Here is a 16,490-nt window from a genome sequence, read left to right as displayed (position 1 = left end):
TCCCTGGGAAAGCAGAACATTAATACACCAGTTCCCGAGATTTTTGGTTGCACATTGGTGTCATAGTGAAAGCCAATAGGAAGCAGCAGCCACGCCACAGAACTGCATCAGACAGTGAAGGGCCAAGGGGAGTTTTCTGTGGGTAAAGAACTTACCTTGAGAATGTGAGGACCTGAGTGGGATCCCGAAAGCCAAGACATTTTAAAAAGCATCATGGAAGCACATGCTTGAAATCTATCACTGGAGAAATGGAGAGGAGTCAGGTCTTTCTACCTTCACACTGGTTACTGGCCACCCAGTCTGTCATATTTGGTGAGCCCCAGCTACAGTTAGAGACTGTCAGGAAAACCATGGAGAACAGCTCCTGAGAGATGACATCTGAGTTGACCTCAGGCTGTGACATGCACACGCGCGCACGCGCGCGCGCGCGCGCACACACACGGTCCTTAACATTACTAATCCTTGGGGAAATAAAAGGTAGAACCGTAATGAGATACCACCTCACCTGCTTTATGATAATTTCCATTCAAAAGGTAGAAAATAATAAGCACTGACCAGATGCAGAGAAATTAAGAGCCATATGCCCTGAGAGCCGGGGTATAAAATCAGTAATAGATACTGTTTTGATTACAAAGATTAAGCGTCCATCGAGATGATTCAGGGAGTAAAGGTGCTTGTTGCACGAGCCTAGAGACCTGAGTCAATCCTTGGAACCTATGCAAAGGGAGAAAGAAAGATCTGACTCCACAGGGCTGTCCTCTGACCTCCACACACGTGCTCCCACACTCTTACACACACACACACACACACACACACACACACACACACACACACACACAATGAGTTTTAATTAATTTTTTTAAATTAAGATGAGCTAAACAGATATGAGGAAGGGACAAAAGGGGTCTAATGAGTTTTTAACAATTTGAATGGAATCTTTGCATTTCTTCTTTAATTCATAAAATCTTACATAGACTATATTAAACGTGTCCTAACATATACATGTCTACTACATTATTTAGGATATTCCATTGTTGTACAAAATAGAATCAAATTGTATACCTATATTTGTGTCTTTTCTTTGCAATCCAAATCTCTTCAAGCTATGGACAATAATTCTAATTCACTTTTTCTAATGTCTGCATGTTATTCCCTAGTACAGCTGTATCGCAATTTATTCAGCTAGGTCTAGACCTTGATAAGAAATCAATTTATTTCCAGCCCTTAAACAGCAAGTGTTGAGCTCTTTGAAGAAGAGAGACTGAAAAGCACAAGGATTTTTTTTTAACTATTTGTAAGTTTCATACATGCATATAATGTGATTTGATCAAGCCCACCCCCATTTCTTCCCCTCCCATTTCTTCTCTGTCCCACCCTCCACTTTTTCCTCTCCATTTCTTGTGTTCCTTTTGTTGGTTTTGGGTTTTTTTTTTTTTTTTTTTCTTGTTTTTTTTTTGGTTTTTGGTTTTTGATTTTTTGAGATAGGGTTTCTCTGTGTAGCTTTGTGCCTTTCCTGGAACTCACTCTGTAGCCAGGTTGGCCTCGAACTCACAGAGATTTGTGTTCCTTTTGTAAACCCACTGAATTCCCTTAGTGCTTCCTGTGTGTGCAGGGGTGGGGTCCTCTACTGGAAGATGGGCAGCCTCTTGGGGACTCCCTCACTAAGGAAAACCTACTTTCCCTTCTCTCCAAGCCATCCATAACCAACAGCTCCTCAGAGAAGGGTGGGACTTCACAAGCCCCTTCCTCATCCATGCTGGGATTTCGTCTGGCTTGATCTTGCTGCATGTCCTGTGCATGCTGTCATAGTGGTGAGGTCATGTGTGCAATGACCTTGTCATGTCTGTCTAATGTTCTTTCGATGCAGAGGTCCACTACCTCAGGCTTTCACAATCTTTCTGCCATGAGTCCTGAGTCTTGGCGGAGGTTGCGGGGGGGGGGGGGGGGGGTGGGGAGGGGGGACAGGACTGGGGGGATAGGGGGGCAGTGCACAAGAAATTTGTGAGTCCAGATATAATCAGTGATGCTTGGGGTCTTGAAAAGATGCAAATAATCACCATCAACCACACTGCCACATTGTTCTCTGAATCCAGAAGTGGTCCAGGGGTGGAGGAATGCTATACCAAGTGTATGAACATAATGTTACAATCTCCACCACATACTGCCCAGGCCATAGTACCTGCTGCAACCTTCTGGTCTCCCAGTTGCCAAGAAGCATCCTGCTGAGGCTTCTGTGAGCCTTTAGTTAACAAACTTCCGGGGGGGGAGGGGGGGGAAGGTCTGGGTTCCTCACCTGGGGGAGGGGTTTAGTTTACATCAAGGGGTTGGGTGACCACTAACTCTGTTCCCCATTTATTTCCCTGTCTTCTGTCTAGGACTTGGCTGGAGGATTCTATTGTGAAACCACCCTTCCCCCAAGAGCTTTGAGAAAAAGGCTCCACCCATGCTTTGTGGGTCCCGACTCCTCTTCAGAGTTCCCATCACGCTGTCTCTGGTGCTCAGGCTCCAATTCTCCCCCAGAGCTTCCACCACACTGTTGTCTGTCTGTCTGTTCATGGTATAAATAACTCTTTTAATAAACTCTTTACCCCCAAACAATCTACCTGAGGGTCCCCCTTGAGCCTGCATCCAGGACTTCCTGCAAGCAGATGGCATTGTCTCAGGTTCCCAACAGCAGATGTAGGATATGAGCGCTAGTGAAGTACCCTGGAGAGACCCAGAAATCACTGGTCGGGGGTGTTTATAGCTCTCCCTACTCCGAATACGACTTTTCTAGCCACCCTACAATTTGTATAACTGGGCTTCCGCAGGATGGAGACACCCAGGTTGAATGTGGAAAGCTCCTTTTTTTTCCATTTTCAATGGAAGGAGGGTGACCATGTTTGCCTGCGGAATTCAGGGATCTGACACCGTTGAGATGATCACAGGGGCTCTACATTTAGCAGAGCAGCCTAGCGAATTACATAAGCAGCTTTGTGCCTCCTCAACAATAAAATAAATCTGGCAGGATAGAACACCGGCGACATAAATGGCAAGTGTGTCAGAGTGATAAAAAGAGTCCAAAATCCTAGGGAGAGAGAGACGAGGACTAGGGGGGTTTACTCCCTTTCACTGAATCTTAATTCTCCACTTTATTATCATCCAGTTAAAATTAAATTCCCAGGGCTAGAGAGATGAGGTTAAGAACATGTTCTTTCTGACAGAAGAACCGAGTTCAGTTCCCAGCACCCACATCCGGCAGCTCACAACTGTCTGGGACTCCAGCTCCGGGGGCATCTGACACCCCCTTCTGGTCTCTGCTGGCACCAGAGCTCATGTACACAAACAAACTATTAAAAATACAATTGATCAGCCGGGCGGTTGGTGGTGCATGCCTTTAATCCCAGCACTCGGGAGGCAGAGGCAGGCGGATCTCTGTGAGTTTGAGGCCAGCCTGGTCTACAGAGCTAGTCCAGGACAGACTCCAAAGCTACAGAGAAACCCTGTCTCAAAAAAAAAACTTAAAAAAAAAATACAATTGATCTTCAAACAATTAAATTCCCCCAGGAGGGACTTCTGGAGGAAGTATGTCCAGACAAGCCTGCTGGAGACCTGCTCCACCCGAGTACACCTGTCACCTGGATGATTCTTCAGTTCCCGGCAGGCTGAGCAGCCGGCAGAGGAAGGGTTAAGTGGCCACTCTGGGAACTGGGTCTGCAGTCCTGCCAAGTAATTTACATCCCGATTTCCATAGCTCTGTCTTCTGTTTCCACCTGACTCGGTTCTCCTTATGCACTCAAGACATAATTACAGCATGTTAGATATCTTTAACACTCGGGGTTTGGAGAAAAAGGCAAGGCCGAGTGAGAGAAGTCGCTATTAGTTTCCGAAGCGGCCGCAGCTCTCCCTGGCCCGCCATCTGCCCACTGTCTTGACAGTCTGCGGTTTCTACGTGAAGCTCGTTTCTCCGGCCTCGAGCCTCAGCGATGCTTACAGATAATTTCAGAATCACCCCCCCCTTCGAAATTTCAACCCACTCTCCCACCCCACCCCACATGCCCTTCCAGTTAATTCCCTGCCTCCCCCTCCCCTCCACCACCACCACTTACTCTCGGGCTTCCCTAGCTCTCTCTGTTCCCCAAATTTCATACTTACTGCACCACCTCATCAAGACTCGTGCCCCTGGGGCTGGAGAGATGGCTCAGTAACAAGGGTGTTAGGCCTGGAGTTCAGTCCCCAGCACCGGCATCAAGCATCTCACAGCCAGCTGTAACTCTAGCTCATGGGACGCCAACCCCTGTCTGGCCTCTGCAGGTATCTGCACTTGTGTGCACAAACCCACATCCTGACACATACAACTACACACAAAGTAAAATAAAATATTTTTCAAAAGAAGTCTTTAGTCAGACACCCATATGTAACAGGCAAGCTTCCTATCACGAACACATCCGATCACACAGGAGCATTTCCTGGAGGTAGAGGGTTACGAGGCAGTAGCAATTATGTTTTTATCTTTGGAATACATAATGTTCAAGGGATATGGATTGCCTATAAATACTGTTCAAGGGGTTCTGCCATGGCTTGGTCAGGCCACCAGTATGTGCCACAGGAAAAACTGTAACAGCTTCCCAACTCAATGGCCTGGTCTTACATCTTTGTGTACTCTTGGTACGGTCTTCATTATGCAAAGAAATGCTTCTAAAACACAGAGATAATTTTTCACTCACTCTCAGAAAGCTCTTTAGTGGCCTCTGTGAGGTGCAGACAGCTGGAGAGTGTCGCTGCCACTGAGAATCAGTGCCCTGCTTCTCTCTTTGAACTCGTCTTTCACTAGCTGTCCCCTTCCCCTTCCTCCACCACACACCTCCATGCACGCACACACAGCCTCCTGTGAGACCATCATGTCACTGTGCATGCACTGAGCTCACACGGTGGAGTGAGCCAGGTTTGGGGATCCAGACAAACGTAATCCGGTTTACCTGCATTTGCTGAATGAGAAATGGTGAGTCTGTTTGTGTATCTCTGAAAGGCACCTGGCCTATAAAGTAGAACTCTTTCTCACGGTTAATTCATTCCTGCAGAGATTTCAATGCATCCACTGGGGATTCGATAACTTTCATTTCTTTTCCATAAAAAAGCAATGGGCGTAGTGTGTAGTTCAGTTGATAGACTGCTTGCTTCATATGCACAAGCTCTGGGTTTGAGCCTCAGAGTCACATAAACCTGGTATGATGGTGCACACCTTTAATCTCAACTTCAGAAAGACAGAGGCAGGAGGACCAGGAATTCAAGGACTTTTTTGTTTTAAACACAAAATAAATAAAAATGTTTTTAAAAAGATGGTGGGAAGGGGGCAGAGCTAGAGCGGCAGGTAGTGATAAGCCACCTGGCATGGATGCTGAGCACGAAACCCCAGCCCTCTTTGCAAGAGCTGCAAGTGCTCATAACCACTGGCCCCATCTCCAGTCCCTAAGGATATTTAAAGCGACAACAGCACCCCAGAGTCCTAGTCAGCTGCCTTGGCCTCATCTCCAACTCCAGCCTGAGAAGGATGCCAACAACCACTGCACCGAGATCCTAGTGAGGCTAATTCCTTTTATCTCCCAAAAGATGGAATTAAGTATTGGGGGACCCAGGGAACAGTTTGTGGGGTAGCAGAGAGGGGATGGGAGGGGGGCTCAGGCCTAGACCCTAATGCTAGCTCCTTTTAACACACATACACACACACACTTTATACTTTTGTTTCTGAACACACACACACACACACACACACACACACACACACGTGTGTGTGTGTGTGTGTGTGTGTGTGTGTGTGTACATAAGTATGCGTGATGCGTGTGGAGACCAAAGGACACCTTGTCTGTCATTCCTCAGGCACTGTCCATCTTGGTTTTTTGAGGCAGAGTCTCTCAGTGGCTGGGAACTCACCTAGTAGGCTATTGTGACTGCCAATCTCTGCCTTCCCAGCTCTGACATTTTAAGCATGCTCCACCAGGCCCCCTTCTTCAAATGGGTTCTAGGAATCAAATTCAGGTCCTCATGCTTGCAAGACAAGTATTTTACCTATCGCTCCCCTGACACCTTCCACCTTTTTTTTTTTTTTTTTTTTTTTTTTTTTTTTTTTTTAGGCTGGATATTTTACAGGCCTGGGCTTTGCCAGGTAAGCTAGGCTAGGTCTTCTGGATCTTCAAGTGATCTACCTGCCTTTGTCTCCTTCACCATTGCTGTGGCGTTCGAATCTCTGGGAGAAACCAGAGACTTAGACTCAATTCAAATTTAGAGAAAATGAATTTATTCTTACTGCTAGTGGAGGGATGGCAGCCTTAGAGCCATACAGCCTGGCATGAGGAGGTGGAATTACCGTGAGAGGTTTTAAGGTGGACATCAGAAAGGTATGTATGCCAGCTGTCCATGGAATCCGCAGCTGGGCAGTGTTGTTTGGCTTTCTATGGCCCAATGTTCGAACGCCAAAATGTTGTTGGTTGTTTTTGCTCTTTTGGGGGGCCTGTCACCCAGCTCCTAAATAAATCACACATAGAGGCTTATTCTTAATTATAAACACCACCCAGCCTTAGCTTGGCTTATTTCTTGCCAGCTTTTCTTAACTTTAAATTATTCCATCTACCTATTTCCTCTGGGCTTTTTCCTTTTCTTACTCCATGGCTGGCTGGGTGGCTGGGTGGCTGGGTCCTGGTGTCCTCCTCTCCTTGTTCTCTTGCTCTTCTTTTTTGCTTCCAGATTTCTCCCTCTATTTATTCTCTCTGCCTGCCAGCCCTGCCTATCCTTTCTCCTGCCTCGATATTGGCCAATCAGCTCTTTATTAGACCAATCAAGTGTTTTAGACAGGCACAGTAACAGAGCTCCACAGAGTTAAACAAAGGAAACATAAAAGGATGCAACACAGCTTTCCATCATTAAACAAATGTTCCCCAGCATAAACAAATGTAACACATTTTAGAATAATATTCTACAACAGAGCAGGAACATTGTTTTACTTCCCTCAGTTGTCTCTTACTTGCCCGCTACATAGTAACACAAAGACCATTGTCATCCCGTTCCCATAGCAATAAGCAGGTGTTACAGAGGCAAAGGCAGCTGTTGGTTCCCCACGGCCCACTCTCCTCTCCTTATCTCACCTGCAGGCCACTAGCATCTCCCAGGCACCCAAATGGTCAATGTCCCCTAAGGATGCCTGGCTCCATAGTATGTCCCTGTAGTCATCATCACAGGGGACCTGCATGAACTACTACTCAGGTCTGAGCACTCTGATGACTGGGGTAGAGAAGGTCAGTTCTGGGCGGGTAAAAGCAGTGCCATCAGGTTAGGGCTGGCTGTCACGTCCCCACACCATCACTGAGATCACAGCCCGATGCCACGCCAGCTTTCTACCTGGGTGCTGTGGAATCCTAACAGCACCCAGGCCCTCATACTTGCAGGTCCAGCACTTTACCAACTGAGCTGCCACCCTATCCCTACACAGCTATATTCTTTAAGAGAATGTTCTAGAAAGCTCTGACAACACTGTTAGGCAATATTTTTTTTTCATTTGAAGTTCTAGCTTCCCTTTCTGTTTCTGAGACTCTCAGAGAAAATTAAACATTTATTCTTCCTATTAAGCCTTGCCGAGTGCTAAGATTATTACCCTGACATTTTTTAAAGCAAAATTAGCATTGCTTTCTTAATGCAAAAGCAAAGACAGTTTCTTTATTTAATAGCCTTCACTCATATAAGAACCAGGTTCATTAGTCAAGTATTGGCCACAGAAAATGAAACTCTTAAGTCTCAGTGAAATAATGTCTTTGGTCCTATTTAGCTGAGTGAAGGATTTAGATACAAAGCAAACAGAAAGTTGAAATCTGGACCTCTCTCTTCCCCAGAATATTTGGTCTAAAGTAGGTCAGACCTTGCTGCAACTAATCTTAACAATTCTCTTTTTAATTCTTTCACTGGCTACACTCAGGGGCTCTGAGAGAAGAAAATTCATTCAATTAATTAAAGAAAAACTGCAAGAGAGAAAGAAGGCCTCCTGAAGTGTGGGTGATCTCTGTCTCCACCTCCAATGAGTTCATCAACATGAAAATGATTATCAAGAGACTAACTGGCTGTGAGGCAATCATTATACCCCTGGATGCTTTGGTGGCTGCCCTGGCCGACCTCAGGCATTCATTCTTTCTCCTGGAGTCTGAGAAGGATGCTGACACAGCTCTGGCTGAGGCCAAGACCATGCTTTGAGAAGAGAAGAGAAACTGAAATGTCCCTCAGTTCTCCAAGACAGACACCCACCTCCCCTAGAAAGCCCAGAGAAGGACTTCAAAATTCTAGAGTTCAGAAGAAAGTTGCCAGGAGGCATAGATTTTGAAGGTGTGTGGATGGAGGGTGTACACTGAAGGTATTCATATTCTAAGTTGGTGTGTGCACACAGCTTCTAAATCCAAGCCGTTTCTTTTCCTTGGCTTCTCCCATGGATTCCCACCCAAACCACAGAGTGGGACCCTTGTTTCCAAGAGTACCTTTGCCAGAAAGTGCACGGCATTTCACCACTTAAGCAAAATGCTGCCGGTTAAATATCCTTCTGAATGATGTGTTTGTGACTGCCCAGGCGCTTAAGCTCCTTTTCTGAACCATCACAGGCCAACAAAATCTGTGAGGTTTTAAGGGATTTTTAAGGGTCCCGTGGCTTATTTTTTTGCCCATATCAAAATCCAAGGAGTTGCTTCAGAAACTATATTCATGACTTTTCTTGTTGCTCTGACAAAGCACGGAACAGAAGCAGCTAAGGAAGAAAGGGTCCATATCAGCTCATGGGTTGAGGGTGTGGGCCTTCGTGATGGGAAGGCTCGGTGACCCGGCGCTTCACACTGCATGGGCAGTCAGGAAGCAGACTGAGGAAGAGAGGTGAAGGCTGGGCTCAACTCATTTTTTTTTTTCATCCTCCTCCTCCATCTCCTTTTTTTTTTTTTTTTTTTTTTTTTTTTTTTTTTTAATGTGACAGTGTGACAGGGTCTTACTATGCAGCCCTGGCTGGCTTGGAACTAGCTGTGTAGACCAGGATGGCTTCAGACTCACAGAACTCTGCCTCCAGAGTGCTGAGATTGCTGGTGTTCAGCACCATGCCTGACACTGGTTTTTATTCCATTGTGATGCCAACCCATGGAATGGTATCACCTATGCTTAGGGTGGACCCTCTCTCCCCGGTTAATCAAATCCAGACATTCCCTCACAGACACACCCAGAGGTCTGTCTCTGTGGTGATTCTAGATGCTGTCAAGTTGAAAATCAATACAGACCATCGCAAGGATTCTTTATCATGCCACCCAGAAAATAACATTTTCATGGCTAACCAAGCTAGGATAGCACAATTATTATCAACAGTTTTTTTTTCTTCTGTATATCTAGAAGCTAAAGCCTGTCTTTTGAGTCTTCTTTGGGAGGAGTTGTTCTTTATTGATATATTTTATCTCTCTAATGCTACTGTCCTCCTCAATCATTGCCAAAAATATGCCAGACACCAAACCATCCCCAAGCTGATGTGCGATGAAAGCATTTGTTACACAGGCTATTTGTGGGCTTGGGGGGATTTGAACAACCTGTGTTGCCCTCAGGAAGGTTGGTGTTCAAGCTGGAGTCAGAGCAAGATATTCCACTATCTTCCATTTCCCCATTATTAACATGTTGCATTGTACCTGATAAAAAATATCTCAATAAACAGGAGCTGTTAATAACAGCTATTTAAAAGGTATCCACGGAAGAATATAGTCCATGCCAGGCATTTTACAAGGCTGTAGGACAGTAAGGAGAGGGACTCAGTCCCTAGAACAGGTGAGAGTCTCCAGGAATGCCAGGGAATAGGCTTCTACGCTAGCCTAAAGCATCCGTGAAAGCCCCGCTGGATGAATAATGGGGGAAGTCTTAGGAATGATGGGAATTAACCAGACATGCAATGTGTCTCAAGTGGGTCTGGAATTGACTAAGCTTGGGTGGGTCTGTGATGGGGAAGACCCCAGTACAGAGTGGGCAGCACATTCCTAAGGTATCCTAGACAGAAAGACATCTGAGACGGAATGCCACCTACCTGCCTTTGTTTCCTACTGGTGGGTGCGTCCACCCCGTTGTTGCTGCTGCCACTCACTGACCTTAGACACCAGCCTCTTTGTCTTTCTGATTCACTCTCTACAATACACCCCTACTCCAGGTCTTTGGTGCCAGACTGAAACCGGTCGGTGTCCAGCTTCGTGGACTGAGTGGTTAGTGGGTTCTCTGCATTCTCAGCATGCAGGCAGCCATCGTTAGACTACCCAGTCTAGATCGTATAGGGCAATCTAATAAATCCCCTTTGTAATATATAGTCGTTCTATTGTTCTGTTCCTCCCTACCCAGTATGGGTGGAAGTAAGGATACAGGGAAGACATGCTAGCAAGGACCAGCTCCAAAGACTCTGGGATGCTCAGAGGACCAAGTCATGGGGTGGGTGTGTTGAGGAACGGAGGTAAAATGGAAGAGGCATGGTTAGGGACCATATGCTTCACTAAGGGCTTGGGTTATAGCCTGTCTTCCTTCCTTTTCCTGTTGTTGCGATAAAATACTCTGACAAAAGCAGCTTAAGGAAGAAATGGTTTATTCTGGCTCACTTCCAAGGTCGAGTTCATCATGGTAGAAAAGCCCAGGCAGCAGCAGCTGGCATCCACAGTCCAGGGTTAGAAGGCCGGCGGTGCGCAGACAGCATTCTCCATTGTCTATAGTCCAGGATCCTGGCACAGGGAGTGGTCCCACCCACAGGTAAGGTAAGTCTTACCACAGTAATTATAGTCATCAAGATAATCCCCCACAGGCATGCCAACAGGTCCTTCTTCCAGGTGATTCTAGATTCTGTCAAGTTGACAGCTTAACACAAACCCCCACACTGTAGAAACCAATGTTCATGCTGTAATTGTTCCCTTGGTAGCATCCACTCCAGCCTTCATGGATGCTACTTGGTCCCACTGCATCTCCTGAAACCTGGTCCTCAGTGGGGTCTGGCGTCAGTAGGAAATGAGCTCTCTAGCACAGCTCCCTAGAGGATGAGAGGACCTTAATGTACTTCCAGCCCCAAACCATTCAGAAAGGGCTTAGCCGGCAAGCTTCCTGTACTCAGCACCCCCTGTGGCATGTGGGATGGAAGGTTAGGGTAGAATAAAGGGGAATAGACTCTCTATAATGACTAGTTTTAATTGTCAAATTGACACTATCTAGAGTCACCCAAAATGGGAGGGATTATCTAGACCAGGCTGGCCTGTGAGCATGTCTGTGGGGGATTATTTTGATGGCATTAATTAAGATGGGAAAGAACCACCCATTGTGGGTGGCACCACTCCCTAGGAAGGGGATCATGAACTATGTAAAGGCAGAGGAAGAAGCTGAGTGCCAGCATGCACACATTAATTCATTGCTCTCTGCTCTTGATGGTGGGTGTGATGAGACCAGTTCACGTTGCCTTGACTTCCCAGCAGTGATGGACGGGAACCTGGAATTGTGATTCCAATAGATCCTTTTTCCTCCACCAAGTTGCTTTTTAGGCTTTTTTTTTTTTTTTTTTTTTTTTTAAATCTCAGCAGCAGGAAGAGAAAATAGCATAGATCCCATCTTTAGTTCTAGAATTTTCAACCTAAGGGCTAGGTTCCAACAGCGAAGTGTGTCCCATGGAATTGCTGCAACTATGACCCCTCACCCTACCTGTCCTGCCTCAGATGACACCATCTTTAGGGTTCAGATGTCTGGAGTGGTGTGCACTGTCACCTCCACAAAACTGGGAGGGTGGATTGGTCCCATCCTATGCCGTCCCTTCCTGTCGCCCTGTACATCACAGTCTACCTCTACAGGGGTGGGTGGAGAGAGAACACAGGCTGCCACTCACTGTGTGTCACCTTTCCAGTGGGGGCAAAATTCAACAGCTTGAGAAGTCTGATTCTGTAGCTTGTGAGCACCGAGGAGAGGAATTTTAAAAAGCTGGTTCTAGGAATGAATTAGTAACGAGTTTCTGTTAAATATTTAAAGTCGTGCTTGTCATGCCGTTCAGCGGCCATTAGCCTTTTGGAAGAATCCACAGGGTTTTAGCTTTTGTAGCTTACAAGACCCACAGAGTCTATGCATGTTAAAGACTCTCTCAGGAAGCGCCCCACCCCCACCCCGTGGGTGATGGGTGTAGATGCACACATGTGCCCCAACAAGCAAGGGCCACAGTTACAACCTTCTTTGTCGTTCCTCAGGGGCTGCGCACTTTATTTTATGGGACAGTTGTCTCTCTCTGGCCTGGAGCTTACCGTGTAGACCAGTCTGGCTAGCCAGTGAGCCCCAGGGGTTCACCTGTGTCCACCTTCGCACTGGGATTACAGGTGTGACGGTCACACCTGACTTTTACTGTGGGTGTTCGAGGTGGAACCCGTATCCTTCAGGATGACGCAGCAAGGACTTTATGGACTAAACCATTTCCTGAGCCCTAAAGCCAAGCTGTAGATAAACACTTCCCTCTCTAGGACACCCCAGACTCCTAGGACACTCTGGTGGGGCAGCAACCTTCCCTCTGGATTCCTTCTCTCCAGCTGCTTTCACCCTGCAGGTTGGGGTTTGTCGTTTCTCATCCACGGCCCTGCAACTCTTCCCCACAACCAAAGCTCACACCAAGTACCTACGTTCTAAGCAAATGCTCCTCTCATTCTCTCTGTGATTAGGCTGTATTCCACCTCTCCCCGGGACACTGGGAACCGAAGATCAGAGCCCCTGTCTCAGCTGTGCCTGGTGCCCCACCTCAGAGCCAGTGTGTACCATCCACCTTCACCTGTGACTAGTGACCGGCCTGGTTTCCTTTCTGTTGCTGTGAGAAAGCGCCCTGACCGAAACTGCCATGAGGAGGTTAGGGGTTATTTGACTTACACTTCCCAGTCATAACCCATCATTGAGGAACCTTGGGGCAAGGACTTGAGGCCGGAACTGTGGAGGAACTCTGTTCATTGGCTTGCTCTCTGCCCGCTCACTGGTTCATGCTTAGCATGCTGTTTTAAATACACTTTAGGACCATCTGCCCAAGGAATGATACCACCCACAGTGGGCTGGGCCCTCCTGCATCTATTAAGAATCAAAATAATCTCTCAAAGGTATGCCCACATACCAACCTGATATGGGCAATTCCTCAACTGGGGCTTTACTGTAGCAGGAATCTTAAAAGTTCTTATTAATAAAATCAAACCCAAGGTCAGTTATTGGGGTCCATGCTGGTAGATCAGAGAGACAGAACAAGCCACAGCTATCTCACCTCTCCGGATCCTCAGCTGGTCTTGTTTCCTCAGACTGGAGGCTTCTGAGTCCTGATCCCAATGGCTCTCAGCTGAATTACTGCTCAAAAGCCTGATGCTTAACCAGGCCAAATGCTTAACCAGCCAAATGCCTCTAGTTTCTGGTCCTCACGCTTTATATACATTTATGCTTTCTACCATCACTCCCTAGGATTAAAGCCTTGCTTCCTGGGATTAAAGGCGTGAGTCACCATGCCTGGCTGTTTCCAATGTGGCCTTGAACTCACAGAGATCCAGAGGGATTTCTATCTCTGGAATGCTAGGATTAAAGGTGTGAGTGTCACCATTTCCTAGCCTTTGTATCTAGTGGCTGTCTGTTCTCTGACCCCAGATAAAGTTATTAGAGTACACAATATTTTGGGGAACACAATACCACCACACTTCACCTCTGAGATGACCATAGACTGTAGATGACATGTAGAAGTTGGGAAGAGTCTCCAGAAAGCCTACTGATACTATTTATTATCATTACCATCGTCATTATGATAAGTATTACTATTATGTGGGTGCATATGGAGACCAGAGATCATCCTTGGCTGTCATTACTCAGGTACAACCATAATAGTCCATCAGATCTTAGTAGACCCCCAGGCCTTAGCACAACGGGCTCCATGATGGAAGTACCATTCAGGCTGCAAAACTCATCACGTAGACAGCAATACTTGCCAAAATAAAAACAAAGACCTAATCCATCAAAGTCCTTCATTCTGGGAAAGTCCCCAAATGTACCAACCTTGCTTTTTGGCTTCTGACTAACTGTTCTTGTTAACTGAAATATGTCAGCCCAGGACACGAGTTTTGTGATTCAAAGCTCACCCTGAGAAAGGTTCGGGACTATAATGGGATCCTGAACACCCAGTGTAATCATCATCTAGCTAATTAAGACTTTCTATTGGTTTAAACCCATATCTGAGTACTCTTCTCTGGTGGATACCGCACAACACAATCCTTATTCATTCTCTCTCTCTCTCTCTCTCTCTCTCTCTCTCTCTCTCTCTCTCTCTCTCTTTTTCTCTCTCTCCCTCTGTGTGTGTATGTGTGTGCATATGTGTGTGTGTGTGTGTGTGTGTGTGTGTGTGTGTGTGTGTGTGTGTGTGTATCCTATCCTTCTACCAGGTAGATCCTGGGGATCAGACTCAGATGTTGCGCCTTTGAAGTAAGCACTTTTATTTGATGAACCATCTCTCTGGCTCCCACCTTATTTTTTGAGACTGAGTCTCTCACTGGCCTGCAGTTCCCCTAGTAGGCTAAACTGACTGGTCTGGGAGCCTCGAGGATCCACCTGTCTCTACCTCCTCAGTGCTGGGATTTACAGTACATCATCCACAGCCCTGTCTCATGATTCTTTCTGTCTTGGAGTTGGTGGCAGCCGACTGAGTCTTTCTCATGTCACATTCTGATAGACTTCCGCTTCCACATTTAAGAACCCTGTGACGGAGGGTATGTAGTGTCACATAGGACCTGAGTTCAGTCACCAGTACCAACATCGGCTGGCTCGCAACTGCCTAGAACTCCAGCCCAAGGAAACTTGACACCCTCTTCTGGCCTCCGTGGGTACCTACATTCACATTTGTACATACTCCACTCACATACACACATAAACACATAATTTAAAAAATATTATTCTTAAAGGAACCCTGTGATTATACTGGAGCCATATAGATAATACAGACTCACTGACTTTTCTTCAGCTCATGAAAAACTTTAATTCCATCTTCTCCATTCACCCCTCCACCCCTGACAATGCAATTCAACATATTCACAGGTAGTTGGGACTAGGGTAAGGCCTTGGCCGCCTGCTGTAGTAACCAAGGTGAAAAAGAGATAGGGAAAACATACATACAAGAAAACAATTTCCCAGCCTTGTTTGGCAGTCACAACCCAACAGAGCTAACCAGATGCTTCCATACCAAAGGAAAGCATTCTGGTGCCTTTATTCATCTTCTTTCATCCCTCAACGGCAGGAGAAGAGAACTGGAGGAACCTACATCAGAATTAACATATCGAAACAACCCATTGGCCAGGAAAGGCTGGAAGCCATTCTCTACCTAGACTTCACACAACAAACAGAGGAGACACAAGAAAAGGCTGCACCATGCAAATCTGTAAATGACCGACGATGTGCTTCAGACTCTGCTCACCTCTTCAGAGCTTTCCCTAGCTCACTAGCCCACTCCCCTTCTTGGGAGTGTCCTCCCTTCTCTAATAAACTGTCTTCATTTCTATTTCTAGCCACGTGTCCCTGATCTAATTCTTCGATGTGGTTCACAAGACCCTAAATACTTCAGCAGGGGCCCTAGGTCTCAGACGCAGACCTCTAACATTCCCAGTATTTCATGTCGTCAAAGGAGGGTGGATGGGGGATCCCCCTTTGCTGAGGCTCTTGCCCTGACATGACAGAGAACTTCTCTGGAGGCATGGGGAAGAGAGATGCCGTAGGAGACCAGGCCTGCCTCGCTTCCATCTGTCCTGAGCCCCTCAGCATGCTCACCAGCCTCCTTCTGCAGAACCTTTCCTCGGATGTTTCAGGAGCGTGAGGCCATCTGCTTCCCTGCCTGTAATTAGCTGCACGCTTGTGCTTCTGCAGTTATCCCACACTGTTATTATGTTTGGCTTTTTTTTTTTTTAAGTATGATGTGTGTGCCTCTCTGGAATCGAGACTTCCTCCCGGAATGGTATGTATTTTCAGTGCCTGAAAAGGAGCACAGAGATGGGTGACCCTTGGCATGGACATGTGCTGACTGACTGGGCCCAATGGAAGCTCTGGGAGATGCTTGGGAGACCACAGGGATAATCCAGAGTCTTTGCCTTTTCTTCAGATCAGCTCCTGAACAACTTTAATCCCGTCCTCCGAGACAGGATAGAAAAGCAGAAAACTACCGGTTCTTGGGAAGGGGGAGGAGCCCTTCACTTAAGAGTCTGAATGAATCTCTCACCGCCTGAGAATCAAGAATTTCCCCACAATTAACAACTGCTGAAGGCCCTTCTCCCTTTCCCAGCTAAAAACATGCATTGTCTAAGGCGTTCCTGAGAAACCCCTTATGCTACCCTAGTGGTTCCTGCTCGCCTTATCGAGCATCCTGCAGAATAATTGTATTGGCCTAAAAATCCTTTGCACTCTGCATGCTTTTCCATGCCCATGTCCATGGCAGTGATTAATCTTTGGTTTATTGTCTTCCTCCC

The sequence above is a fragment of the Peromyscus leucopus genome, chromosome 15 (genome assembly GCF_004664715.2).
Source record: "Peromyscus leucopus breed LL Stock chromosome 15, UCI_PerLeu_2.1, whole genome shotgun sequence".
Taxonomy (NCBI): Eukaryota; Metazoa; Chordata; class Mammalia; order Rodentia; family Cricetidae; genus Peromyscus; species Peromyscus leucopus.
Note: the sequence above shows the minus strand (reverse complement) of the source record.